This window comes from Calliphora vicina, chromosome 3 (assembly GCF_958450345.1).
Source record: "Calliphora vicina chromosome 3, idCalVici1.1, whole genome shotgun sequence".
Taxonomy (NCBI): Eukaryota; Metazoa; Arthropoda; class Insecta; order Diptera; family Calliphoridae; genus Calliphora; species Calliphora vicina.
In genome coordinates this window covers 114,672,236-114,699,872 of record NC_088782.1, presented here as the reverse complement: position 1 = coordinate 114,699,872, position 27,637 = coordinate 114,672,236, and the positions used below count along the sequence as shown (strand labels likewise).

Here is a 27,637-nt window from a genome sequence, read left to right as displayed (position 1 = left end):
TACAAGTAGTACAACTACTACTACTACCACAACAGCAGCAGCAACTAAGGAAAACTAACAGTGAAACAGAATAAAAATAAGAAAAAAAGAAAACAATAAAAAAAAAATACTACAGACAACGACGCCGCTTAAAGTTAAAGGAAGTCGAGGAAACTGTGTTTTTTTTGGTGTGTTAAAAATGGTTTAAAAAAAGATTTTTCAAAACGAAATGTAAAGGAAATTCTGGCATTTATAAAGGAAAATTTAAAGAAAAAATCTGCATAATTTAAACATAAATTTGTGAAAAATTATTATCTTGTATAATGTTTTTAAAAACACAAACACAAAAAAGAGCTTTTAAAGGATGCTTTGGCAATTGCTCTCTTATTGTGGCATATAATATAAATAAAAGCTAAATTTTATAAAGGAAATAAATAAACAGTGAAATAAATAATAATAAAATATTAAAATTTAAAGAAAACTAAGGAAACTATTTAAACTTATAACAAAAATTAAAAAATAATACAAAATATTGTTTAATTTAATATTATAAAAGTGAAATTTATATGAAAAGAGAAAAAAAGCTTTTTTTTTTTTGCTATGAAAAGTTTACAAATATCAATACAAATAAAGTTATAAAAAAGAAAATAACAAAATGAAAAATACTACTACTACTGCTGCAAATAATACTACAATTGCTTTTCAATCTAACAAACACAATAGAAATCTGTTAAGTGTGTCATTTTTAAAGAAAATCAAATCAAAAATAGAAAACTAACAACAATAGCTGCACAAGTCTTGCAAATAAAACGAGGACAACGAACTTTAGACATTACAAATCGTAGTTTTTTTCTTTCATATTTTTTCCTTATTACATTGCCATCATGTATTAAAATCTTAAAAAAAAAATAAAAAATATTTTGTCATATGTTACCCTTAAGACACAATATTGTTGTTAATGTTGTACATGTCTAAGGACTAAGCTGTATACAAAACAAACAACAACCAAAAAAAAAAAAAAACAAAACAAATCCTCAATAAGATTTACCAAAAGAGAGAGCCCAAAAGCAAACAAGAGCACAAACAAACATTGCTCTCATAAATATGCTATACAAAAAATTGCCGTTAAATGACATACATTTCTAAAACAACAAAAGCAAACACAACAAAATGAAATAATATAACAACAATAACATCATCATCATAAATGAGAGTAATACACTCTCAACTAAACCAAGAACACAAGAAAAAAAAAAAACAGGAAAATAAAAACATTGAGTGTGTGAATTTATTACAGTGAATGTGTAAATGTATATGATTTTGCTGCAGTTTGTTTGTTGCTGTAATACATCAGCCTACAACAAATCATCATTAACTACAAGAACATCCACAACACATTTACATTATAAGCATCATTGTTATTATCATTAACTCTCTCTAACAAACAACAACTACAACAACAGCAGCATTTACAAAAACAACCTTAACATCTACAAAATTTGTTGTTTACCACAAAATTTGGTCCGGTATACATTCGTATGTTTGTCTCGTTTGTTTGTGTGTTTTTTTGGTGAATTGTAATAATTTTACCAAACAAAAACTACAGCTACAATACCTACACAAAACGAAAACAAAATCAAGGTATGTATGTTATATATTGACAACAGCAAAACAAAACAAAAAAATGACAGAAATGTGTAGTTTGCAAGAAATAGAGCATACAATTAGGCTGAGTTTGAAAATTTTGCTGGCACATGCTAGAAATATTTCAAAAAAATACATAAATATCACAAGTATAGTTAGTTTAGATTTAATGATTAATGTTACTTTCGTTTTTTTGAAGCAAATCATTTTAATTTCAAGATTTATGAACCTTGAAGTGAACTTAAGAAATAAACATTTCAAGTTGATCATTATGGGCTCATTTTGTGCGTCCAAAGGAACGAAAATAATATAAAAATTTGGCAATTTATAAAACGAAATTATATTTATGTTTTAAGTTAAGTTTTTTTTTATGTGGTTTTCTTTCAAAATTAATTAAATTATTTTTCAAGAACTAAAATTTTTATGAACAAAAAGCAATTCAAATGTTTGATTTTTTTTTGCATTTCTATGAAAAAGTATTTCTTTGTTATGTTTACTTTAGCATGAAAATAATAATAAAATTCATGAAAAGAGTATCGAAACGAATAATAAATTTTAACGTGTGATTTTCAAACGCTGAAAATTCGAAAATGATAATTTTTTTTTTGGAAAAAAAAACGTTTGATTACGACTTAAAAATTTAGGATGTTAGACTAAGTAAAATGTCATTTTAATTCGAAGGATTAGGAGAAACTTTTGCAAAAATCTCAATCTATATATATAAAAATGTAATGGTTCATGTATGTAATGGCATCACGTGAGAACGGCTAGAGCAATTTGGCTTATTTTTATACTCTTCACCTTCGTGAGAAGGGTATATATAAGTTTGTCATTCCGTTTGTAATTTCTACATTTTTCATTTCCAACCCTATAAAGTATATATATTCTGGATCCTTATAGATAGAGGAGTCGATTAAGCCATGTCCGTCTGTCTGTCTGTCTGTTGAAATCAATTTTCTGAAGACCCGAGATATCTTCTTCAATAATTCTGTCAGACATGCTTTCGAGAATTTTGCTATTTAAAATCAGTAAAATCGGTCCACAAATGGCTGAGATATGAGGAAAAAACCAAGACAACCTCGATTTTTGACCTATATCTGGATTACTAAGACATTAATATAGACAATATGGCTATCTAATGATAGATATTTCAAAGACATTTGCAACGACGTATAAAAGACCATAGTAAGTTGGACTTACAATGGGTCAAAATCGGAAAAAAAAATTTTTAACCCGAATTTTTTTTTCACAAAAAAAAAATTTTAAAAACAAAAAAAAAATTTTTAAAATTTAAAAAAAATAAATTTTAAATTTAAAAAAAAATTTAAAATAGCAATCGAAAATTTTTTTTTCCAAAAAATGAAAAAAAACAACTGGAAAAAAAATTTAATTTTGTTTAACTAAAAATATTTAAAATTTTGAAGTATAATTTGGTGAAGGGTATATAAGATTCGGCACAGCCGAATATAGCACTCTTACTTGTTTTTTATTCGATTCGAAATTTACAGGAGATGGTTTGTAAAGAATGAAAATTCCGGGTAAAACTCGGAATTTTTCTTAGTCCAGACAACTGTAATAAAAAATGTCCCCTAAAGTATGCAGTACAAAGTTATATATTTTATTTACAAATAAATAAGAACAAGCAGGTGTATGTGGGTTGGAGAAACTTGAAGAACTAACATTAGTAAATAGCTAAGGAGTGAAGCCGGTGTGGTCAACTAGTTTTGAATATAAATCGGATATCGTTAGAGGTTGCATAATTAATTTGAAATTTCGAATTTTTTGTTAAAGAGCTATATTTTTCAAACAAAATATAAACATGTAAGAGAGCTACATATATTCTGAAGTACCCTTCACCTAATTATACTTTAAAATACAAAATTAAGAAAAAAATTCAAAATTGTTTTTTAAATTTTTTTTTTTCAGAATTGTTTTTTCTTTTTAATATTTTTCCAAATTTTTTTAACTTATTAGTGAAAAAAAAAATTTATGAAAAAAAAAAATTTTGTTGGTAAAAAAAAAAAATATTCAGGTTAAAAAATATTTTTCCCGATTTTGACCTATTGTAGGTCCAAATTACTATAGACGTATATATGTCATTGCTATGGACTTTGAGATATCCATATTGTCTATATTAATGACTTAGCAAACCAGATGTAGATCAAAAATAGACAAAAAATCTAGGTTGTCCCGGTTTTTTCCTTATATCTCAGCCATTTGTGGGCCGATTTCCTCGATTTTAAATAGCAACTGAGCCGGAAGAATTCCCAATATAGTGATGTATCAATCATGTTTGTGAGTTGTTTGGTGGCTACGGAAAGTTTATTTCAACATGCAGACGGTTAGACGAACAGACGGACATGGCTATATCGGCTTCGCTATCTATAACGATCCAGAATATATATACTTTGTGGGTTCGCAAAAGAAAAATGTAGAAATTGTACTTATATATAACCTTGCCACACATGGTGTAGGGTCTAAAAACACTCGTATGTGTGATGATTGTTAGCAATTTTTTTGTTTGTTTTTTTTTTCTTTCCGCTCTATTTGTATGATCATAACGAAAATAACATAGATTGGTAACTAGATAAAAACTCAAACAAAAAACGTATAAATCCAACTGTTAATACTTGTATGCCTATTTGCTTATTTTCAGAGATATCTGATACTTTGGGATGTTCCTGGAATCATATTGTTTCAAAATGGAATCATATTTTTTCATTTCCATGAGCTAGCGAAGAGAATCCCTGGTATGGATAGGATTATAAACATTTGTACAACAGGGATATAAATTTCTATTTTTTTTTCCAAATATCAAAACGGCCTTAGAATAGTTAAAAGTTATTTAAAAGTTGGAGATAATTTTTTTATTTTTTTTATCCTAAAAACTCAATTAGTTTTTTTTCCAATATATCAACCTTGCTCGAATCTATATTTAAAAGTTAAGGTAATGGGAAAGAATTCGCTATTTTACTATAAAAAAATAAAAAAAAAAATTGAGAAAATTTTGTCTTTAAAAAATCGTTTTTGTGGGTGAGGTTTTTATTCAAAAATGTCAAGAAAAAATGTAAGGTTCAAAATTTGGTTATAGCCCTAGGGTAAAAGCACCCCAAATACTCATTAAAATTCAATAATTGCGTTTAGTGCAATGTTTTCAAATTGTTGAGTTAAAAAATTCGAATCTTGCATTTAGGACAATTTTCGGACACAACTACTACTATGAGAGCGTATAATTGATATTTAATTAATAATATTAATTACACACCATGTTATCATAAATAAGACAAGATGAAAATCTTAACATTAAACTGAATAACTGATACACGAAATTCAACAGAAAATTATTACAAAACATTTAAAAAAAAAAACAAATAATTATTCAAATCTCATCAAGATGAACATTTGCTAAATACCTAGCTGCCACAGGTTCAGGTGTAATAGATAAAAAATAAACAATTCATATCAATATAAATACCTAAAATACTGATTATTTCTAAAATGTCGTTAAAAACTGACAAATATAATGGATTAAATAAGAAAAAAATCCAATTGAAAACTAGTAAGTGAGCTATATTCGGCTTTGCCGAATCCTAACAAAGCATAGCACAGTGGATAATATAAGGAATATATACATATCATAATTTTTTTTTGCAAATGTTTGAAACTATCCATAAAACAAGTCCTATCGTAAAGCTAAGATATCAAGCTATAATTATTTGCAGAAATAATAGTTATTATGTCAACAAAAGTATTCGAAAATTGCGACAGAACACACTACTTTCGAATTTAAAGATTTTTTTAAGATTTATAATTATTTTTTCAGATTGTTATACTTGTTGGAAAGGGCATCTTGACCAGATTCTAATTTGGTTATGAATCTTGTATATGTTGTTAGCAGATTTGAAATATATAATGGTTTTTGGCTTAACTTCGCAACTTTGACTAGGATTTTAGCTGTTGGCGCCGCACATTGGGTTGAATCGCATCCAAAGTGACGCTTAACTCAGGCAATAATGTTAGATTTTTTCTATATATTTTTTTTTAAAGATTATGCCTTATTAAGTAAAAAAAAATAGAAAAAATTTGAAATAAAAAATTTTATAAAAAAAATTTTCACAAAAGAAAAAAATTTTCAAGTCCATTGAAAAAAATTTTAAAACTGATGTCTTCCGATCGGGACGGAATTTTCATCAAAGATAGTCCTATTGGATAGTAATTTAGACACAATTTTTCAACAAGATCGGTCATGAACTCTTTGAGTTAGAGGGATTCCAAATTTGACACTTTGACCAAACATGTGTTTTTTCTCAGCCCGAGTTACCTCACTTTGAGGCCTTGAGGCTTCGGCGCGTATTAGTGATTTAACTCCAAATTCAAAACTTAAACTCAGCTATACCTCCTCTATAGCCATGGGTAATTTTATTAAAATCGGACGTTACGTTTAAAATTTACAGATTTATTTCCATTTTTTTCATTTATTTCCAGTTTTTCATTTTCGCCACAGTGCAGCTCGAGTCTTTTAATAAAATCTTAATTTAAAGAAAAGAGCGCAAAAATGCGCAACATTTTTTTTATTCAAATAAAAGCCTAAATGTTGTACTTTTTTTTATTATATAATTTAAAAACAAACAACTACAAACATATTTAGTTATTATCCATCAAAAATTAAAAATTAAAACTCTAAATTTGGAACATTTAGAAAAAAAAAAATAAAAATACTTTAAAAAAAAAATCTAAATAAAAGATTCTTATTCATATACTCAAATATCTGATGTTAATGGTTCCATCATAAAAAGTTAGCTTTTAAATGTTTTAAACAAAAAAAAATTATTTTAAATCTAAATCTAAAAATCTAAATTATTTTAAATCTTTATCTAAAAATAAGAAAAATTTTTCCACTTTGACAGAATACTGCCGAAAAAGTATGCAACCTAGAATAACGATTTTAGCTATTAGTGATGTAGAATTTTGTCTACTTTTACCCTGTACCAAATTTAGTAAATAAATATTAATTCTAAAAATTCAATTAAGCGCCACTTTGACCATGATTCAACCCGGCACGTTGGGTTGAATCATGGTCAATCTAGTTTTAACATAGAATTAAAGCTGAATTTATTATCTAAAAATATATCAAAACTAGCTGCCTTTTTGTGCCTATAGACAAATGGCATGCATGAGCATGCGCAGCTCAGAAATTAAAACAATAAATTGTAAATTTAATGAGCTTTTTTATCTTGGCAGTTTTGCATTTCATATTAAACAAGAATATAATTTAAACAATTATGGAGGGACAAGGAATTAAGCTTTCATAATATATATGCATAAGTTAAGAACTAAATTTTCTTTATACATTGATATAAATTATTTATAAGCTTTCATATCAAAATAAGCAAAAACTAGCTGAGTTGACGAACATCACTGAAAACGGTTTTTTAGAATAACTTCTGAATTTGATGGTGTTTCTGAAATTTTTTGACACAATTTCTAATGCACTCAGCGAGACCTATAAATCTAATGAGAAAATACATAAAAACATCTCAATTTTATACAAAAATTAAGAAAAACAAGTTAGAGTACTATATTCGGCCGTGCCGAATCTTAAATACCGTTCACCTAAATATATTGATATAATAACAATTGAAATAATATAACAATTGTTAGAAAGACTAGCTTACACAGAAGATATTTTATTTCAAATGTAAAAAAAATTTATATATTTATAATTTTTTAAATTTTAAATTTTTTTTTTTTTAAATTTTAAAAAAAATTTTTTTTTTAAATTTTAAAAATTTTTTTTTTGTTTTTTCAATTTTTTTTTTCTAAAAAAAAATTCGGGTTAAAAATTTTTTTCGCGATTTTGACCCATTGTAGGTCCAACTTACTATGGTCTTATATACGTCTTTGAAATATCTATCATTAGATATCCATATTGTCTATATTAATGTCTTAGTAATCCAGATATGGGTAAAAAAAATAGGTCAAAAATCGAGGTTGTCTTGGTTTTTTCCTCATATCTCAGCCATTTGTGGACCAATTTTGCTGATTTTAAATAGCAAAATTCTAGAAAGCATGTCTGACAGAATTATTGAAGATTTGAATCCCGAAGATATCTGGGGTCTTCAGAAAACTGATTTCAACAGACAGACAGACAGACAGACAGACGGACATGGCTTAATCGACTCCGCTATCTATAAAGATCCAGAATATATATACTTTATAGGGTCGGAAATGAAAAATGTAGAAATTACAAACGGAATGACAAACTTATATATACCCTTCTCACGAAGGTGAAGGGTATAAAAATAAAAAATTATTTATTTGCGTTCATAACTTTTTTTTATAATGATTCGCTTTTTATGTTCGAAAATACAAATTAAAGCTTAAGGTCCCACCTATTCAACAGAGAAAAGTATTACAGAAATACTCATCCATTCAAAAGTTACAGATTTTTGATCCAAAAATTACCAAAATTTTCTACTGTGCGTAGAGGAGGACACGTGCTATAAGAAAATTAAATGTTATACCACCCTGTTAGGTCAAATACAGGGTGTCAAAGTTGATCACCTACATATGTTTATGAAAACATTATTAATCATGTTACTTGTACAATTATAGACAGATTAAATATGAATGAAATTTTGCAATAAATTAAGTGAAAATGTTAAGAAATTTCTGTTTATTTTACAAATTTATCTCTTACAGTTAAAAGTTATATAAGTTTAAATCTTTTTCTAATAAACCGAAAAATAAAACGCAAAAAGTATTTTGACAATATCTCGATCCTTCTAATCGTGAAAAATAATCAAATTAAAAATTCGAGAATGTCTAATATTTTAATATTTCTTAGTTTTTTTTTTAAACTTGTAATATTTGTTTGATAAGAAGTGGCTTCAAAAATAACTAGTAAGACATTTTGAAATATAGACATGTATAACTCGTACAGTGCGAATTAAGAAAACGGGATACAAAGTATAAAAGTTTTATTATTTTTCAACATAGTCTTCTTTGAGCTCTATGCTCTTTGTCCAATTTGTGTATCCCCTCCAAAAAAATAAGATTTGTCGAGGCCCTTTAAATAAGTATTTTTTGTGAGAGCCATTTCTTTAGAAATAGTTAATCGAGTATAAATCCGTATAAATACCTATAGATTCCACAATCTCTTGCACTTTCAATCTCCAATTGACCAACACCGTGATTTTTTCAATTGCAATTTTGTATTTCTAATTAAACCAAAATTTAACATTGATTCCATCCAAATGTTCCATCCCCATTTTCTAAGAAACAGATGCATGATCATCCTTATTATCTACCACTTTATACTTTGCATCAACATCGACTCATAGTAAGCCTATAATCTGGTGTAAAGTATTTATTCAAATTCAATATTACCATATATCAGTGTAAAATAAAATTCTTTAATAAGTCGATATATCATGAATAAGAAGGACTTGGATTTAGCTATCCTCGTACATTTTATGACACAATTGTTCGAATATCTTATATAAAAATAATTAGTTAGTTCGGTAAAAAAGTTCAAAATTTCAAACAAAAGAAGATTTGACAAAGAAAATGGCTTGATTTTTAAAATTGAATTTTTATTATCAAAATTCTATATTTTTTTTGGCGGTTCCCCAATTACTGTTCATTATACAATTCTTCAACAAATTTTAGTCTAAACTTAAAACATTTTAAAATTCAATCAGCCTCACTTTCGGAGTTTTCGCAATAAAAACAAACAAAAATCCTAATATTCTTCAATTTCCTTCAAAGTATGTCAATGTAGCAGCACAAACAGAATAACAATTATAGTTCAACATTTTGAGAACGAACGAACAAAAAAAGAGAAAACAAAATAATCATAGCACTACACCTAGTTGTAATAATAATAATAAAATATTGTTATTTAGTGCTCTAGAAAAAAGAAAAACTGCTAACAAACTAGAGTTCATTCAAGTTTACTATTTCATAGCTCATGCATGCATGTAATGCATTTTTGAAATATGTTCTTAAACACACAAACAAACAAACACACACAGCCAACACACTTACCCACCTTAATACTAATAAGGGGTTTCTCTCACCCCTCTCTTTGTTAGCGTAACTGTGTTATTTTAGTGTGTTTTTGTTTTGATGTATGTGTGGGGTAAATTTTGTTCTCTTTTCGTGTGTTTTCTTTTAGTTGCAAAAGTAGTTCAAGTTTTTTTTTTTTTTTTTGCTGTCTTGATTAATTTGTGGCTTAGTGTTGATTTGTGTGTTGTGCTTGAAATTAATACACAGGCAAGTGTGTGTGTCAACACACATAGATACATATATACTTTTATGTTTTTGTTTAATATACAGTCAAAATTGTTTAAAAGTTTTAAAGCTAAATTTAATATTATTTATTAAGATATACGTTTTGGCAGGCGTATACTTAATATTTGTGTTGCTCTAAGAGATAAATATTGATCATACGTATGGTTGTACTAGTTAAGTGTTTATAAACAGAGACAGAAAATAACGGATATACTCTCATTTCAATAGTAATTTCACAGCTTTAACCATTTAAAAATCATTTTTTGTGATACATCACTGAGAGAGTGATTTACCAGAGAATATTAAATTAATAAAACATTGAATATAAAATTTCCAATTTCATAAAAAAACGACAATTTTATAAAACAAATAAATAAATAAAGATTGCTAAAATTAAAAATGGAAAAAAATTTACAAATTTAAAAAAATCACAAATATTAATAAATAATCATAGATTTTTTAAACAAATCAACAATTTGCCAATTTAACAAATCTTTCAAAATATTTGAAACTTTTAAAAAGATGAAACATTTTACAAATTTAAATTGAATTTTTTTTAATTTATTTTAAATATCTGAAATATTTAATTTTTTTTTTTTTAAATCCAACATTTTTTAAAAAATCATATATTTTCAAAATCCATAATTTTTAAAAATTCATGAAAGATAAAAGAATCATTGATTTTTTTAACAAATCAACAATTTGCCAATTTAACGAATCAATAATTTTAAATCTTTCAAAATATTTGAAATTCTCGAAAAAAAATTTTCAAAAATCCAATTTAAAAAACAAATTTACAAATTATTAATTCCACAATTTTTATTGAAAAAAAAAAAATTAAATTTAAAAAAATCAAAAATTCTTAAAAATCAATTCTTTTTAAATATTTATATATTTTTCAAAAAAATAAATTCAAATCGGTAATTGTACAAGTTAAATTGAAAAAAAAAAACGCAATTGTGTTACTTTTTCGACCACCACCTTATTTAAATAATTTGTTAAAAATTAATACAAACTAGTTGACCGCCCCGGCTTCGCCCGGTAGCTATTTACTAATGTTAGTTTTTGAAGTTTTTCCAACCCACATACACCTGGCTGTTCTTATTTATTTGCAAATAAAATATCTAAATGTGTACTACATACTTTAGGGGGCTTTTTTATTACAGTTGACTGGACTCAAAAAAGAATTTCCGAGTATTACCCGGAATTTTTGAATTTTTTTTCTTTACAAACCATCTCCGGAAACGAAGCGACGCAAACCGGGGTATTAGTGTATATGGTTTTTAAATTTTTTTTAAAAACATTATATGGGATTTTTATCGTTTAGTTTTGAAAAATGATATCCTGCTTCTCACATACGAGTTCTTTTTAACATATTTTCTAAAACTTCTCACAAAATTTTGGGTTAGTGGCTATGATTTCATATTGAATGTTGGCTTCATAACATACACACTTTCCTTCAAATATCTAAAAAAAAGTCTGTTGGGATCTGTTAAATCCGATGAATGTGAAGGCCGGTTAAAGTAGCTTTGGCGCTCAATAATACTTTCGCGAAAGTATCTTTTATTTAAAAGCATTGAGGCACCTGCAATATGTTCTGCGGCTTCATCTTGTTGAAACCACAAGTTTGGATGGTTTTTCCCAGCTGGCCTAACAAATTTGCCAACATCGTCCGATATTTATCACAGTTGACGGATGTTAAAATAATAATATCTTTTTCAAAGTACCAAATAGTACACTTAAATGGGTGTAATTAGCCAATTAAGAGGAAATGGCATTTATCGCTCATTATTAAATTGGGAATATTGTTTTTTTCACATTTTTTTGTAATCAAAGTTTTGTTAACAAATTTTTTTTTTTTTATAAAATTTGTTACCAAATTTGTGAAAATAAGCGAATTCACTTAATTGTAAATAAATTCGAAAAGCCGATTTTTACGATCGATGTTTCGTTTTATTGCTATTATATATAGCTTTACGATAAATTAAAAATTTGAACAATTTCTTTAGTTTTAGATTTTTCATGAATTTTTTAAAACAAAACAAATTGCTATTTTCACATAAAAATATATTTTTTGCATCAATTTGTTATTATAACTCCGAAACTAGTGAGTCGATTAAAACGCAATATATAAGCAGATTAAAGTTTGTGTAAATTTAAACTTTTTTAAGTTTACTTCAATAATATCGGACTAACCCTTTTTGAGTTATCATAAATTATGTGGAAATTTTAGAAAAAAAATTTCTTCTACTTTTAAATTGCCCAGAAAACTCTGATTCTTTGGAGGTTAGACAGTATTATTTCCTTCTTGTACATTCCTGAGATTTGTTAATTCTCCTATCGTTTAGGGGTTTTTACTCCTATGTATTGTGTATAGCATCGTTTAAAATTACCCCAAGAGAGGCCAGAATTACTGCCTATAAAATACCTTTCAGTTCTGGTGCCCCACTTTGAAGATTTATGACCCAGCCTCCCGTGGTTATATTATGTTTAAAATCTCTCTCTCTCTCGGCCTTCTTTTTCTGTATAGCCTGTTTTCTGCGGTTTCATCTTCTCCCTTTGTCGTGTTTTTTTTGGACTCTTTTTGTCTGTCGGTTGTGATGTATATCATGCTGTGTTGTTAAGACATATTGTAACTTTCTTCTCTATTATGTTATACATCAGAGTTCCTTCTTCAGTTTATTCTTGGTAGAAGCTCTCTATTTTTTCTACGTTATAACTTTTGTTTTGTTTGCAAAAAAACGAATATGTTTTTCAATGATGCGATGTTGCCTTTTTCCAATATTAGCCTCTCTCTATGTGTATTTGTGACACCATCCACCAGATCTTTAGGGATCTCTATATAGGTATCTGCCTCTAATTGTAGGAGCAGTACTTCCCAGAAAAACTAGTAGCTATTATGCCCGGAATATGTACGTTGTAAAATGCCTAATAGATATCTTTAGCCATAGAGAAACTTAGAGCGGAAACTAGAAAAAACTCAAACAATAAAATTACTCAAAATAATCACACATGCGAGTGTTATTTTTTCTTACCACTTAGGTTTTTGACAACTTAGTTAGGTCTTTGACAGGAAATTTTCCGATATATACCTTTAACTACGAGGTAAATTATCATGTATTTTAAATCCATATCTACGGGTTAAGATTATTAAATAATTTTACATAAATAAATCTGTACACTGATAAATATCTATGCATTGAAATGACGGACATCAATATGGATTTATGAAGTTTCTAACTTCTCTTGATTTGTCAATAAAATTTGACATAATGCTGCAGATTTGTGATAAAAAATTATCTAGAATTTACTTTATGGTATTTATTAACACTTTGGAAATGCTACTGTAATTGAGAAATATATTCTTTGTTCTATATTATTATCTCTAATATAATTATTTTTTTTTAAATCAAAAAATGTTTTCTGTCTTAAGCACTTCTAAAAATTTCAATTACTTTAAAATATCTTAAATATTTTTTAATCACAAGCAAATAATTCCTTTTTATTTGCCTGGAAGCTGTCAATTTGTTAGCTAACCTAAATAAAAATTTCAATATTTCTCTTAAACCGGCGGCAGTATAAATTATAATAAGATTATCCTTAATATAAACAAATAAAAGAAAAGAAACCATTATTTTATGACACAAACTTGTAAGATGTTTAATATTTCTGTAATTTTTTGTATTAAATAAAAACCTAAATAATCTATATGTTTTAACATCATGTGAAAACTGTAATAACAAAACAAAGTATTAAGGCAAATATGACCTTAATACCCTGTTGATATTGGCTTTATTTACATTTGTTATTAAATGCAAAAAGCCATGTTTATTTAGCTTTGGCAAAATACGAGCAACGAACAAATTGAAATGTTTGGTTTGTTTGTTTTAATATGAGTAGCTGGAGTAGTGGCGTATTGAAAGGTGAATGACAGAATACTTAAGTGGAAAGTGGAGAGGGTAGCTGAAATTATACTTAAGTTTTGTGTTTCAAATACAATTTTAATGTCTAAGAGTTCTTAAAACAAATAAGTTGCTGGTAATATATATTGATATCAGAAAAAAACCCTTTGAAGATTTAAAATAACCAGAAATTTTAATAATTTATTTGGCAAAGTTTTAGAAGGATTTTCTATTTAATTTTATGTAGCAGTTTTTTTGTTTTCTTGTTTATGATAACATTGCGTATGATTAATATTATTAATTCAATATCACTTATACGCCTTTGAAGTGGTTGTGACCCAAAACTCATGCTGACAATTTAGGTCTAGTAAAAAATGGAGAAAATAAATCAAAGTGTTGCAGCACATGTTCATCTTGGTGGCTTTGTTAGTCGTCAAAATTGACGCATTTGGGGTTCTGCAAATCCACATAAGTTTTTCGAAAAGCATAATCATTCATAACTTGGCACTGGTTGGTGTGAATTTTGGACTTCAGACATATTTTGGACCATATTTCTTTGAAAATTAAGCTGGTCCAGCAAAGACAGAGTTCTTTCTGCCTAAATTAGATGATACTTATGTAGAGGACGTGTGATTTCAACACGACTGTGTGATTACTGCATAAGATGGTTGTGTACCATCTCATTTCGGTGGCCCTCCAGCCAATTCTGAACGTGAGATTTCTTGAATTTGAAGTAAATATTTATAGAACAAGCTTACAACCACCTTTGAGTTGCAGGAGGATATTTCTGAGCTTCATCTACGAAATTCAGACACATTTATGAAAAATAGTCAATGAAAATTTCAATGAAACAACGCGTATGTATAAGCCAGAGCATTTAATCATTTTTTGTTCCTCTAAAATCTACTTACGAATCTATTTTGTTAAAAAAAAATAAAGTTTTTGGCTTCATATTACAAAAACTGAGAAGAAGTTTCCTGAATTTTCTATTAAAAATTATAAATTTTGGAAAATTTCAAAGAAAGAGTGCATATGTATAAGCCAGGCCTGGTGTGTACCTCTAAAATCTATTTTGTTAAAAAATATAGATTTTGGCTTCATATTACAAAGACTGAGAAGAAACTTCCTGAATTTTCTATTAAAAATTATAAATTTTGAAAAATTTCAAAGAAAGAGTGCATATGTATAAGCCTGGCCTGGTGTGTACCTCTAAAATCTACTTACGAATCTATTTTGTTAAAAAATATAGATTTTGGCTTCATATTACAAAGACTGAGAAGAAGTTTCATGAATTTTCTATTAAAAATTATAAATTTTGGAAAATTTCAAAGAAAGATTGCATATGTATAAGCCAGGCCTGGTGTGTACCTCTAAAATCTATTTACGAATCTATTTTGTTATAAAAACTGAGAAGAAGTTTCCTGAATTTTCTATTAAAAATTATAAATTTTGGAAAATTTCAAAGAAAGAGTGCATATGCATAACCCAGGCCTGGTGTGTACCTCTAAAATCTATTTGCAAATCTATTTTGTTAAAAAAATATAGATTTTGGCTTCACATTACAAAGACAGAGAAGAAGTTTCCTGAATTTTCTATTAAAAATTAAAAATTTTGGAAAATTTCATAGAAAGAGTGCATAATTATAAGCCAGGCTTGGTGTGTACCTCTAAAATCTATTTACGAATCTATTTTGTTAAAAAAACAAAGTTTTTGGCTTCATATTACAAAAACTGAGATGAAGTTTCCTGAATTTTCTATTAAAAATTATAAATTTTGGAAAATTTCAAAGAAAAAGTGCATATTTATAAGCCAGGACTGGTGTCTACCTCTAAAATCTATTTACGAATCTATTTTGTTAAAAAAATAAAGACTTTGGCTTCATATTATAAAGACTGAGAAGAAACTTCCTGAATTTTCTATTAAAAATTATAAATTTTGGAAAATTTCATAGAAAGAGTGCACATTTATAAGCCAGGCTTGGTGTGTACCTCTAAAATCTATTCACGAATCTATTTTGTTAATAAAATATAGATTTTGGCTTCATATTACAAAGACTGAGAAGAAGTTTCCTGAATTTTCTATTAAAAATTATAAATTTTGAAAAATTTCAAAGAAAGAGTGCTTAATTAAAAGCCAGGACTGGTGTGTACCTCTAAAATCTATTTACGAATCTATTTTGTTAAAAAAATAAAGTTTTTGGCTTCAAATTACAAAGACTGAGAAGTAACTTCCTGAATTTTCTATTAAAAATTATAAATTTTGGAAAATTTCAAAGAAAGAGTGCATAATTAAAAGCCAGGCCTGGTGTGCACCTCTAAAATCTATTTACGAAACTATTTTGTTAAAAAAGATGAAGCTTTTGGCTTCATATTGCAAAGACCGAGAAGAAGTTTCCTGAATTTTCTATTAAAAATTATAAATTTTGGAAAATTTCAAAGAAAGAGTGCATATGCATAACCCAGGCCTGGTGTGTACCTCTAAAATCTATTTGCAAATCTATTTTGTTAAAAAAATATAGATTTTGGCTTCACATTACAAAGACAGAGAAGAAGTTTCCTGAATTTTCTATTAAAAATTAAAAATTTTGGAAAATTTCATAGAAAGAGTGCATAATTATAAGCCAGGCTTGGTGTGTACCTCTAAAATCTATTTACGAATCTATTTTGTTAAAAAAACAAAGTTTTTGGCTTCATATTACAAAAACTGAGATGAAGTTTCCTGAATTTTCTATTAAAAATTATAAATTTTGGAAAATTTCAAAGAAAGAGTGCTTAATTAAAAGCCAGGACTGGTGTGTACCTCTTAAATCTATTTACAAATATATTTTGTTAAAAAAAATAAAGTTTTTGACATCATATTATAAAAACTGAGAAGAAGTTTCCTGAATTTTCTATTAAAAATTATAAATTTTGGAAATTTTCAAAGAAAGAGTGCATATGTATAAGCCAGGCCTGGTGTGCACCTCTAAAATCTATTTACGAATCTATTTTGTTAAAAAAAATAAAACATTTGACTTCATATTATAAAAACTGAGAAGAAGTTTCCTGAATTTTCTATTAAAAATTATAAATTTTGCACATTTCTCACATCACCACCACTGCAACCACTACGTATGAGTGATATTAATAATTTCTTATGACTCCTACGCAACCATTCCCAGCAACACTAAAACGATTTCATCATCATTTATTAAAAACTGTACACACAGAATTATGAATGAAGTTTTCTTTCCTCAGAACTTTTCAGCTGAAACTAAAGAAAAATAAATAGAGATGGAAAATTGTTCTTAATATTATAAATATTTATTGTTTCAAAAACATACTTACATACTCCACTAAACTAATAACATGCGGTAACAGCAATAAAAGAAATAAAAATAAATGAAAACGAAAAATTCACGTATTTAAGTAACTATTCAAGCAAAAAATCTAGAATATAAATCATAAAGAAAACTTCTTGATATCTGCTGGAATACAATAAAACAAATCTAGCAGCAACAATAACAACAACATCAATAAGAGAAGTAAAAACACACAAACAACAACAAATGAAATATTAAAACTGAGTGCCTCAGAGCAGGCAAGAGAAGGTAGAATGAAAACAAATTTATTTTTCGCCTTGTTTTTTTTTTCTTCTTACTCTCTTATTTTCATGGCAAAAACTTTTACTTTACTGACCACGTAGCAGCACATGTTTGATAAGGATATGATGCCACTTTTGTTACATTTACTCTGACACTGGGAATTTTGATGGTGCTGCTGCTATTCTAGCGTCCTCTTTTGGTGCCTTTTCTCTCCCTACTTGGATGTTATTGTATGAAAACTAAATCGACATTTAATAAATGCGAAAAGTTTTGTTTCTTTTTTTTTATATTTTTTCATTTCTTAGCAGCCAACTACTGTGTATATAGTGTTATAGCACTATGGGGAGCAAAATTTAAATGACAGTGGCTTAAATCTCGGGGATTTTGTAAATGTTGTATTGATTTTGAGGGCAGTCATTTTGGATTTTATTGTTAACTAAATTTATTTAAAGAGTTTCTTTAAAATTTTAGAAACAGTGAGTCAATCAATCTGCCTTACAAAATATTTAAATTTATTTCTGTTTGTAATATCTGCTTAATAAGTAAACCCCACTGTGCATCGCCCTGGGAGTTATGTATAAACCTAGACACACAAGCCCACTCTAAGGAATTGCATATTGGAAAAAACTAGCTAAAAAGTAATAAGAAAATGAAAAAGTATAAAGATACTTATAAATACATTTAGCATAAAAATACACACTTACGAGGATGGCTGATGTGAAAAAGGGATTAAGAACAAAATTGTAGAAATAGAATCCTGTCAAAACTTTCAGGTCCGTAATGACTACTTTGCAACTGTTCTCTTTTAAAACCTGCTGACACCTAATGCCTAGACTATGACTAAACTATGTCTATGTCTATGACTAAGACTAAGACTAAGACTAAGACTAAGACTAAGACTAAGACTAAGACTAAGACTAAGACTAAGACTAAGACTAAGACTAAGACTAAGACTAAGACTAAGACTAAGACTAAGACTAAGACTAAGACTAAGACTAAGACTAAGACTAAGACTAAGACTAAGACTAAGACTAAGACTAAGACTAAGACTAAGACTAAGACTAAGACTAAGACTAAGACTAAGACTAAGACTAAGACTAAGACTAAGACTAAGACTAAGACTAAGACTAAGACTAAGACTAAGACTAAGACTAAGACTAAGACTAAGACTAAGACTAAGACTAAGACTAAGACTAAGACTAAGACTAAGACTAAGACTAAGACTAAGACTAAGACTAAGACTAAGACTAAGACTAAGACTAAGACTAAGACTAAGACTAAGACTAAGACTAAGACTAAGACTAAGACTAAGACTAAGACTAAGACTAAGACTAAGACTAAGACTAAGACTAAGACTAAGACTAAGACTAAGACTAAGACTAAGACTAAGACTAAGACTAAGACTAAGACTAAGACTAAGACTAAGACTAAGACTAAGACTAAGACTAAGACTAAGACTAAGACTAAGACTAAGACTAAGACTAAGACTAAGACTAAGACTAAGACTAAGACTAAGACTAAGACTAAGACTAAGACTAAGACTAAGACTAAGACTAAGACTAAGACTAAGACTAAGACTAAGACTAAGACTAAGACTAAGACTAAGACTAAGACTAAGACTAAGACTAAGACTAAGACTAAGACTAAGACTAAGACTAAGACTAAGACTAAGACTAAGACTAAGACTAAGACTAAGACTAAGACTAAGACTAAGACTAAGACTAAGACTAAGACTAAGACTAAGACTAAGACTAAGACTAAGACTAAGACTAAGACTAAGACTAAGACTAAGACTAAGACTAAGACTAAGACTAAGACTAAGACTAAGACTAAGACTAAGACTAAGACTAAGACTAAGACTAAGACTAAGACTAAGACTAAGACTAAGACTAAGACTAAGACTAAGACTAAGACTAAGACTAAGACTAAGACTAAGACTAAGACTAAGACTAAGACTAAGACTAAGACTAAGACTAAGACTAAGACTAAGACTAAGACTAAGACTAAGACTAAGACTAAGACTAAGACTAAGACTAAGACTAAGACTAAGACTAAGACTAAGACTAAGACTAAGACTAAGACTAAGACTAAGACTAAGACTAAGACTAAGACTAAGACTAAGACTAAGACTAAGACTAAGACTAAGACTAAGACTAAGACTAAGACTAAGACTAAGACTAAGACTAAGACTAAGACTAAGACTAAGACTAAGACTAAGACTAAGACTAAGACTAAGACTAAGACTAAGACTAAGACTAAGACTAAGACTAAGACTAAGACTAAGACTAAGACTAAGACTAAGACTAAGACTAAGACTAAGACTAAGACTAAGACTAAGACTAAGACTAAGACTAAGACTAAGACTAAGACTAAGACTAAGACTAAGACTAAGACTAAGACTAAGACTAAGACTAAGACTAAGACTAAGACTAAGACTAAGACTAAGACTAAGACTAAGACTAAGACTAAGACTAAGACTAAGACTAAGACTAAGACTAAGACTAAGACTAAGACTAAGACTAAGACTAAGACTAAGACTAAGACTAAGACTAAGACTAAGACTAAGACTAAGACTAAGACTAAGACTAAGACTAAGACTAAGACTAAGACTAAGACTAAGACTAAGACTAAGACTAAGACTAAGACTAAGACTAAGACTAAGACTAAGACTAAGACTAAGACTAAGACTAAGACTAAGACTAAGACTAAGACTAAGACTAAGACTAAGACTAAGACTAAGACTAAGACTAAGACTAAGACTAAGACTAAGACTAAGACTAAGACTAAGACTAAGACTAAGACTAAGACTAAGACTAAGACTAAGACTAAGACTAAGACTAAGACTAAGACTAAGACTAAGACTAAGACTAAGACTAAGACTAAGACTAAGACTAAGACTAAGACTAAGACTAAGACTAAGACTAAGACTAAGACTAAGACTAAGACTAAGACTAAGACTAAGACTAAGACTAAGACTAAGACTAAGACTAAGACTAAGACTAAGACTAAGACTAAGACTAAGACTAAGACTAAGACTAAGACTAAGACTAAGACTAAGACTAAGACTAAGACTAAGACTAAGACTAAGACTAAGACTAAGACTAAGACTAAGACTAAGACTAAGACTAAGACTAAGACTAAGACTAAGACTAAGACTAAGACTAAGACTAAGACTAAGACTAAGACTAAGACTAAGACTAAGACTAAGACTAAGACTAAGACTAAGACTAAGACTAAGACTAAGACTAAGACTAAGACTAAGACTAAGACTAAGACTAAGACTAAGACTAAGACTAAGACTAAGACTAAGACTAAGACTAAGACTAAGACTAAGACTAAGACTAAGACTAAGACTAAGACTAAGACTAAGACTAAGACTAAGACTAAGACTAAGACTTCGTACACGTATCCTAGGACCTGCTACATAAAAACAATCATCTACTTAGTTGGAACACCAACCATTTATCGAAACTGATACAAGGAAAAATAACAATATACTGAATCCAATGGCAAAATCGTACATGGGGACGCACGATAATTCAAGAACTAGGACAACTGCATGAAATCTGTGTAGATGGAGATGGACCCATCGATAACTGCCCTAACGAGGTTGTCTCTGACAATCTCTCTAAAGAACTTGGCTAAAGATTTTTATGCTGCTTTTGAATATTGGGGTCCCGGTTGCTGGCACTTTGTTGAGTTAGTCAGAATGCCTGGTGGTAGCAACATTTTGGGCAGGGTTTTTATACCTGGGATTTCTTTCTGAGCCAGAGGTGGCCATAGGAGGTGCGACTTCTGGACATTAGGATTACTTAACTGGAACTGATCGCACAAGAGGCATATGGAAAGCTACTGAAAGGGGCGAATTAGGTAGTTTAACCGCTTTGACCGTTTGGACTTGGGGATAAATCCAGAGTTAAAGTTAAACAATAAGTTAATATTCAGAATTTTGAACAGTAGATTCATTTTGAAAAAATACGATGATTTTGTACATTAGTTTTCAACAATTTCACGGTGCTACGATGGAAAAAAAACTTGGAAAACGACCTAGCGTGGGTTATAGGGCTTGCTGAGTACATTACAAATTGTGTCAAAAAATTTCAGAAGTTATTCAAATTCAGAAGTTAGTCTGAAAAAGGTTATTAAGTTACTCTGAAAAAACCGTTTTCAGTGATGTTCGTCAACTTATCGATCTGTAACTCAGTCAGTTTTTGTCCGACTTTAAATTTTTTTATTTTTTTAAATTAACGGCTTTGGAAATAAAACTGATTACGCTTTATAATTGCGTGCAGTTTTTTATACATTTGTAAGTTATAAGTATTGTTTTTTCTTAAGAATATCTAAAAGAAAAACAAAATTTATCAACTTTTTTGATTTTAGTCGCTTTTCAGTGCTTATTTTGATATGAAAGTTTATAAAACCAACATATATAGGAAATTTAGTTCTTAATAAAACATGGTTTTAATTATTCAAATCGGATTAAAACTGTAAAAGTTATTCAACTTTTAATTAACACCATTTTTAGTGTTCCCCAGCGCATTGAATAAAAAAAAAACAAAAAAATGTAAAAAAAAAAATATTTGTAAAATTTTGAATTTACAAGTTAAATTTTTTCGAACTTTTTTTTAAAAGTTTAATAACTTTTGCAAATATAAACCGGTTTTAACAAGTAATATCTCATTTTTTCTTTAAAACACTGTGCAAAAATGAATAGGTTTTTATAGAAAAAATTAAAATAACTATTGTTGAATTTGAAAAATGTTTAAAAAAATAAAAAATAAAGCGAAACTTTTAATAAAAACTTACGCAATTTTTATATACATTTTATGAAAGCTTAATTTCATAAATTTCAATTATAGAAGACAAAGAATTGTCTATCTATAATTGTAAAATTTTGAAATCGGTCTGAAAATGTGTGAGTTAGAGGTACTAAAGTACTACGACCTACTCTAAAACAGTTTTTTCAAAATATCTCAAAATTTTGAGAGTTTTTCAAAATCTCCTCACCTAGGCCTACCCCCATTAGGTCGCTTTTCAAGTTCTGACAAAAAGCGTCATTTTGTAGCAGAGTGTTTTTTTCAAATTTGATATCTGTGTCATAATTTAATGAGTAATATAAATTTCATATAAGAAATAGAACTAAAAGTTCTAAAAGTTCCTACGCAACACCTTATTATACCCCCCACCCCAAAAAAAGCACGAACAATTCTACAAAATTCTTATAAACAACAGTAATAAAACAACAGCATCTATAAATCATAAAAAAATACAAAATTTAGAACATTTTATTACAAAAAAAGAAAAGTTTATATTAGAAATATGACAGGTTGCTGGAAAAATAACAACATCATTATAATGATTTTCTTTTCTTTTTGGAGGAGTGACGGCAACATGAACATTATGTTTTTTTAAGGAATTATTATCATTTGTTAATACGAATTTCAAAGGTGATGATTATTGAGAGAGATGTATGTGTTTATTGCAGGGGGGTTGGAGAAATTTCAAGAAACATTAATAATTATAAATGAACACGAAAATCTAAACAAAGACGACTACAGCTTTTCTTTTAAACAATATTTTGTGTAATATTGCTGCTGCTCGTTTGTTTATTTACTTTGTTTTCATTTTTATTTTTTTAATTTTCACAGAGTTTAAACAATTTTTATACACTTGGTTGCTTATTTCTAATTGGAAATGTCATATTTAGTATTTTCTCGTTAAGGTGCCAATGTTTGTTTATGTAAGGGAAAAGGTGGTGAGGTGGGGGGTTAAGAAAAGATCTAGCAGAAGAAAATGAAAATTGTCATTTTAAGTTTAAAAGGCCTGTCAATGTGTCTTAATTGAAAAAGGTCGTTTTAGGGGAAAACAAATGGCAAACAGATTTATAAAGGTGATGAAAGTTTTACGGAAATGATTTTAGGAAATTGATAAGAAAATAAGACAAACATGGGTCAAACATTTTTGAAGGGTTTTTAGCATAAAATTTCCTATTATTGAACGCAAAAAATTAATTTCAAAAATTTGTTTAAAAAAAATGTTTCTTGGAAAAATAATTTCGAAAATATAAATGTAAAAACATCTGTTCAATTTAATTAAGGGTAAACTTTGGTAAAAAAAATATATCAAATAAATCTTTTAGGTTTTGTTTTAAATGTAGGCATAAACAATATTCAATTGATAATACAATTTTTCTGTTGTTCCACGAACTTTAAACTTTGACCTTAATTTTAATTCTAAAACTTTTACAGAAACTTTACATTCTCATAAATAAATTTATTTCTAAAATATCTACCCTAATCCCTGAAAACAGGTTCTTTTTTCTGACATTTCCTGCCACAAACTTTTTCTTTTTTCAAAACTTAAAATTCTCTACAAAAATTATTAATTATGTTATTCATAAATAATTCAAAGGCCACAATTTATACATTTCTGGTTTCTTTTAAATAAAAAACTTTGTGTTCCTCTTCAAATAAATATTGATTTAAATTCATATTCATATTAAATAAACAAAACAAAAAAAAAAACTAGAATAAAAGTTAAGACTACAAGTATTAAAACAAATCCTTAAGCGACAGCAGGAATATAAAGAAAATAAAGAGAGTGAGAAAGAGAAAAAAAAACTTCCTAAATTGTTTAAGACTGGCGCCACAAAAATTGAACAAATTGATTTTGGCATTAAAACCAACATACATGAAAAATAGGGTGAACGCTCAATATCTTTAGAAATATATCTACATGATTTCAAAAGTGATACCTAAAACATGCACCCTAATAACTTTTCTTAGCCCAAAAAAAGGCATTTTGATTATTTATTTTGTTACTTTAAATATTTTTGTTGCTCTTTCCATTTCATGTTGAGGCTTTTAAATGTACAACAACTCAAAATTATAGCATATCCCAAGGGCGCTTAAAAAAAATTTAAATTTACTGCTAGAAATTTGAGAAAATTTAATTTTTATTTTAGCTGCCAACGTCTTAAGTTATATTTGTTTTGTTAATAAGTTTGGGGGAATAAAAGAAGATATTACTCCCTGAAGAACTCGTAGTAATGCTAATGTTAAACAAATGTCTTTCTAGAGATGCTCAATAAGTGTTATTTGTGTTAAGAATTGTTATGTTGAACAATATCTGTGTGTTTTAGCGGTAATAAAACTTGCAGAAATAGAAATAATTTTATTTGAAATTCGAATATCATTTTACAAAATTCTTCTGAAAAAGAAATATATTGCGACTTAAAAATGCGGTATTTTTTCAAAGGTTTAGTTTTTATTTTGAAACATTTATACACTATAAATTTATTCAAAGTATTGGCCATTGTTGGCTATGACCCCTTCCATTCTTCTGGCAACATATGGATTCCAAGTGAAAATAACTACTCAGCTTTTGAGGCCAAGAACAAGTCAAGCCATTTTCGGATGCTCTGTTCGAAAGTTAAGAGTATCGATAGAAAGAAGTAGCAATCGGAAAAAGCATGGTCTAGACTATAAGGGTGAGGTGAAACTTCCCAACCACTTCTTTCTAAATAGTTTTTTACAGTTATTGCAACATGTGGCCGAGTATAGTCATAATGAAATATTACTATTCCATGTATGGCCACATATTCTGGGCGTTTTTCGGAAAAACCTCACTTCAAACGAATCAGATGCATTCAGTACAGTTTCCATGTGATGGTTTGGCCAGATTTCAGCAGCTCATAATAGATAAGACACTTTTGGTCCCACCAAATACAGAGCATTACCTTAGCGCCATGGATATTTGGCTTTGGTGTGGATTCGGCCATGACCATGTCCCCAAATCGCTCCAGCGTAATGTGTTATCCATTTGATGCTAAAATAAGTTGGTAGTCATCGACCTGTATCGTTCGCCGTTGACGGTGATGGCCTGGCAAACGTCGCATAGTGGTGCCTTTTGAGTTTTTTCGTTGCAAAAATCATAACTTTTGTACCAAATGAGATAATCCACAAATTGTTTTACAAATATAATTCTTTTTTGGCAAACAAAAATAATTTTTTTACGAAAATTTATATTTTTTTGTTTTTTAAAACGGCATAAAAACTTGGAAAATGCAGCTAAAAGAAATGTATATTTCTAAAACGATTAAGAAGATTAAAAACATGTTAAGCCCTACTTAAAGGTAATTTAATTCCGGAATTTCGGTTTTTTCAGTTTTTTCCAAAAACTGAACGATTTTTGTGTTACGAGAATATGTGTTATGCAACCTACTCCATTTTCGAAATAACGGTATATCTCGAAAATACAAGCTAACCGAAAAAAAATGGTTAGCACCACTGAATTTAGCGTACCCGAATTAGTTTGACAGAAAAAAAGTGTCAATTTCATGCACAGTGTAACTGATCAGCCTAAGAAATTAATGTTTGAAAATGTTTCTGTGCCTTTCAGATGCCTACATATGGGTTAGCAAAGTTTAAATTTGTGGAAAAATCAAGTCTATGGGAAGTAAAATAAAATATTTTTTAGAATTTTTTAATTTTTTTATTTTCTTTTAAAGGCTTTCATGATTTAAAATTATTCTAGAAAAAATTTAAAAAAATATTTTTTGGTTGGTTTTTCACGATCATATTCCATATCATCGTATGTGACATTTGTACACCTATAGAGTGGAATAGATTTTTCAAAAATAAGAGTATCCGAAAAATAAGTTGGTCTTTATGTTCCATTCAGAGGGTACTATATTTTAAAATAATAAAAAGTTCTTTCGAAATATTATTGTCCAAAATATTAAGCGAAATAATTGTATATCGTACGTGACATAAAACGGAACTCATTTTGAGGTACATGTAGAAATATGTGGAAATATTGGAATCGTGAGAGGCGTTATGTTTTCTTTTAATTTCTAATACTAAACGAAATATTTTTCCTTTACAATATGTCATATTTAAATAAAAACAATTTTTGGATGATTTTAAAATAAAGAAAATTTAATATCGTCTAAATACTTTCACATAGTAACGTTTTATTAGTTTCTTCTATTCAAATCATCTTGAAAAAAAGTTTCAAGGGTTTTTGTGTTTTCAGTCGTGGTAGCGTTTCTCGTGGATTTGCCCATATGTCATTTTTGAAACCATGTCTTTTTTAAAATGTTTACCTCTGGCAAAAAATTGGGCAAGAACGGGCGCTGGAATTTTTTGCATTAGGTAAAGGAATAATCAAAGAACATATTTTGGAAATATGACAAATATAGAAATTGATAGTTTTTTTTTATTTTCCATCAAATTTGTGAAATATTGAAAAAATGGATAGTTGGTAAATATTGATTTATCTGAACAAATACAAAGCAAACAGTACAATTTTTGTTTATACTTTTCTCAATAAACAGATCTATCAACAGAATCAAAAATACTGACGATCCTAGTTTTCAAGATATTGTATCTGAAAGCCGACCAAATTACCTAAAAATAGTATTTTTTTCAAATTTGAAATTTGGTATCGTCGCAACTTTAAAATTATTTGTATGTTGATGAATCCATTCATCCATAAATGGGCTTCATCGTAAATTTTGATAAAATAATTTGATCATATATACATACGTGTTGTTGAGCTCTATATCCGTCCATGATGATTTGGTAGAGCAAAGTTATGAAATGAAAGTTTGGAATCTTAGTCTGTATTGTGAACTGTACTAGTTATGTTTTACTTTGTATACCCCTAGACCATGAGCTCTGGCATGAGATGTGTGGTATTGCCGTCCTTTTGAAAACATGTGTTTTTGTTGGACAACCCCATTATTGGACTTAACCCCAATGTTGGACTTATCGCATCCGGAAACAACCTTGATACTAGTATCACTATATCGTCCGCATATACGTAACGACTCTTATCCCTTCTACTGTCCAGTTCAATAGGAATTTAGTTAACAACGATGAACCAAAGTAGAGATCACGATACTGTGATATGTTCTATGTTTAACATACTTGGACATATCGTTGTTGCCAAGACTTGTAGAAATAATTCTTAATTTCAACATGGACTGTAACCAGTTGCTAATGTACTCTTCAATATCTTGTTGAATTGCAAGAGTTTTTTTCCGTAGAGCTATACCCAATGGGAGAAAATTATAGAACTTCAGTGTGTAGGCCTTCTAAAAATCATATTTACACATTCCGAAAGATCCGATACTCATTCCAGTCTGCATGCTCTTAAAAGGTGTTCAAGAAGCCCTATGAATTCCCTTAAATGAAAATAGTCTCACTAGTCTTCTAACAGCAGCTTATAT

The 27,637-nt window shown here is 28.5% G+C and overlaps 1 protein-coding gene across 1 annotated transcript in view; it reads left to right on the top strand.

The window, feature by feature from the left end:
- The first annotated feature begins 1,577 nt into the window (after positions 1-1,577).
- Positions 1,578-27,637, top strand: part of LOC135955691 (uncharacterized) — a 365,923-nt gene continuing 339,863 nt past the window's right edge. The window contains exon 1 of the mRNA XM_065506049.1: positions 1,578-1,620. The gene's annotated coding sequence lies outside the window, so the exon portion shown is untranslated. The remainder of the gene's footprint in view (positions 1,621-27,637) is intronic.